The following is a 3,641-nucleotide window of genomic DNA, read 5'->3' on the forward strand; positions in this document are numbered from 1 at the left end:
ATAATAAATAGTGAGCGGTATCTAGCAACACATCACTTCTACCCAAGACACGAAAATGTCATGTGATCTGACAAATCCTTTTTTGTGATAATACTTGTGTGTACAATTACCCTTTTTTCCCTTATGTCTATATTGAACATAAGGCATAAATCGTGTCATCCTTGTCCAGTTCAATATTGGGCCCTTAAACATTTATCAAGTTACGCGGGATGGGCAAATTCCATCTAGGTCACGCATGTCCCTCAGCATGCTCCATGGAGTACCCATCAACTTGAAGGTGAGAAAAACAAGAAAGGGGGGTTTGAATTGTTTTAGAAAATAAAGGCTTTTTCAAAAGTAAGAACACAGAATTTTATACTGGTTCGCTTATAACACAAAGCTACTCCAGTCCACCCGGCCAAGGTGATTTCGCCTTCAAAAAGGACTTAATCCACTAATCTTGAAAGATTAGTACAAGCAAACATCTAAGAGAGTGATCTCTTAGTCCTCCCAAGTATACAGACTACGCAGAGTCACTTGAGGAACAAAAGCAATTTAGTAAAAAATAGATTTGTAATCGAGAGTGCTTCTAAGAATAAGCAAATATTACACCAGAATAAGCAAGCAAGTGTTTTCACGTATGAGTAGCAGCTCGTGAAAAACTAAGAGAGAATGTAAGGAATTTTCTGTGCGTTGTTGTGTCTCTCACTGAAGTATGTTGTCCTTTATATAGTGGTGAAAAGGACCGTTGGAGTGATGACAGAATATTGGCCTTTGATGAGCATTCAATGTCATTACTTCTGTGTTTCTTGCCATAACCAATTTGTCTCCCTGAATAACTTCTTTCTAAATATACTTTCTTTCCATTTGAAGAAGTTCTTTCCGTTACTCTTTCTGGATTTGGAGAATCTTCATCAGAGTCTTTGTTATCTCGGAGTTTCTGTGTTAACCGGAGATTGCGTTGAGGTTACGTTAGAGCTTCTAAGAGTACTGGTCTTTTAGATCATCAGAACTGAGTCCAGTGGAAGTTTAGAGCTTCTGGTATTCTGCTGTCCTATTGTGCTCAGATAGAACTTCTGGAGCTCACTTCTTCTTCAGATGCTTTTGATCTTCTAATACTTTGTATCTGATCAAAGTTTGTATCTGATAAAACGATCAGATTCCTTTGTTGCTGTTCAGAGTCCTGCACACTTAGAGAATTTTCGTTAGGGTGCCATTTTTGGTTTCATCCTTTGTTATCATCAAAATCCTGGAATTCTATTGTAGAACAAATTTTGTTCTTACAATCTCCCCCTTTTTGATGATGACAAAACAATCTTACTAAGAGATGAAACATTTAGAGATAAGAATATTTAGATCAGATAGACGTGAGCTCCCCCTGAGATAAGTCTGGAAGTTCAAAAGTTCTTACCGGAGCTTCCATGATATGATGTTTCTAGATACTCTTCTGCAAATTTCTAAGTCAAAAAGGATTAGATTAGAACCATTTAAAACAATGTTTGCAGAGTACTGAAGGATTTAGATATGTTTTCATCAGAGCTGTTTATAGTTCTCCCCCTTTTTGTCAGAATAAAAAAGACTTAGCAAAATAAAGGAAAGGCAAATATATATATATTCAGATAGAAAACACAAACAGCAGAAAGCGAGAACAAACACAACAGAAAGCAACAAGAAAATCAACAATCAAAAAGAATCCTAGGTGCCTAAGGGTTTGGAGGTGGAGGCATCCTCTGAAGCAGTTGAGTCAGCAGATTCTAAATGTTGACAATGACTGAATCTTGTTGATCCAATCTGGCTCGGACTTCTTTCTGCTCCTTCTGAAGATCTTCAAGTGTCTTGAGAACCAGAGGGACAAAGGTGGAAGACTCCCCCTGAGTCAGAGCATCTGATTCTACCCTGTTGGCAGATTCCTCTTGCCTTGCTTTTTCTTCTGCTTCCTTTCGGGCTTGCTCCTCAGCTTCTCTGGCTAAGCGCTCTTGTAGTCTTACTTCAGTATCTCTGATGAAGTCGTTTCTGACTTGCTCAGAGAGGCTCTTCAGTTTGAAGGCTTCAGAGGTCATCCAGCCAATAACTCTGTTCCAGTGTGTCCTAACAGCTGAAGGATCATCACTGATGCCAGAGTTGATGGTCAGAGACTTGACCTTGTCAACTGAGGCTCCTGCAAACAACACTATTGCTTCCTCTAGGGTTGGCAGGGTGTTTTCTGGTTCAGAGGGTGGAGGTGGAAAAGCGGGAGGGCTTAGGTTGAGAGTGGGAGTTTGTGGTTCAACGGATGTATTTGGTGGGTGTGTGTCAGAGGTATTTGGTTCAGAAGGTTGAAGGTCAGATGGTGTTGGGTTTGGTTGTTCTGTGGGTGGTGAAGTGACTTCAGGTTCAGGTGTGGTTTGTGTTGGCTGTTGTGAGGCCAGAGTACGAGTTTGGAGTTGGGCCAGAGTGGGAGATAAAGTGTCAGAGTGTTATGTATCTGTGGAGATGTTGTAGTAGGGAGGTGATTCTGGGGAAGAAGATGAAGAGGTGGTTTCATTCAGCATTTCTGCGTCAGAAAGAGGTAAGGTGGTGGTGGCAAGGTTAAATTTCTGGGATGGTTGATGAGATGTTTTGGTGGTTGAAGGAGGGGTTTCTGAGTGAGTGTAGATAGGTGTTGGTTGAGGGATAGAGGAAGCAATGGGATGTGTTTGTGTAGAGGGAGCAAGAGAAATAGACTTACCAGAAGGCCCATGCAGAGGTGCTGGAGGTCTTGATCTGGAGGATTCTCCTAGTCTTGCCTTCTTCGCTTGCCTCGCCTTTTCAGAGGGTCCTCGTGGATGCTTCATGAAGTTTGGAGGCTTATCTGGTAGATCGCTTAAGTTGAAGTCTGAGATATCCCCTCCTTCTTTCATCAGATTATCTAGATAAAAAAGGATTACATCTCGGGGGTCTTCCTTTGAGAACAGATAGAGTCCATGGGGGATATCCCTCTGATCTTTTAGAGCTTCCCAGGAGGTGTCCAGAGTAGGTTTGAATTTGACTTGATCCAGAATCCCCATGCTCTTCAGATTTTTGGCGTTGAGAGGTTTTCCAGTGTCGATCATCACGTCTTCCATGAGTCTGAACTTTAACAGGTGGTCCACCAGGCGACTTTCAATCAGAACGTCAGAGATTAGCCTTCCCAGAGGAATGTAGTTTCTGGGCTTCATGTTGTTTCTTGTATCTCGTACAGAGTCTCTGAGATACTTGAAAAGAAGTGCTGGAAGGCAAAGCTTCAGACCCTTGTGGATGCAGTACAGAATGCACTTTTGGTCTGTGTTAATGTAGTCTGAGGAGTTTGAAGTTGGGCGATGGTGGATGGTACCCAGAATGATCTTCATCCAGACACGGAGGTTCGGATGTAGCTCCTTGTTCTTGGAGAGGTTGCCTTCAGCGTTCTGCTTGAAGATTGTTGGGTTAATCTCATGGGACATGTATTTTGCCCTAGGATTAATGTTGTAGATTCTTCTGCCTCCATCTTTTTCCATGCCCAGAAGAGCAGCAATGGACTTCTCAGTTATCACTATTTTGACTCCCAGAACATAGGAGACAATGAAGTGATCATCAGCATCAGCGAATCTCCAGAATTCCTTCACTAGATTTGTGTAGACAGGACCATACAAGCGTTTGAAGTAGTTTCCCCAACCTTGATTTCT

The sequence above is a fragment of the Lathyrus oleraceus genome, chromosome 3 (assembly GCF_024323335.1).
Source record: "Lathyrus oleraceus cultivar Zhongwan6 chromosome 3, CAAS_Psat_ZW6_1.0, whole genome shotgun sequence".
NCBI classification, from domain to species: Eukaryota; Viridiplantae; Streptophyta; class Magnoliopsida; order Fabales; family Fabaceae; genus Lathyrus; species Lathyrus oleraceus.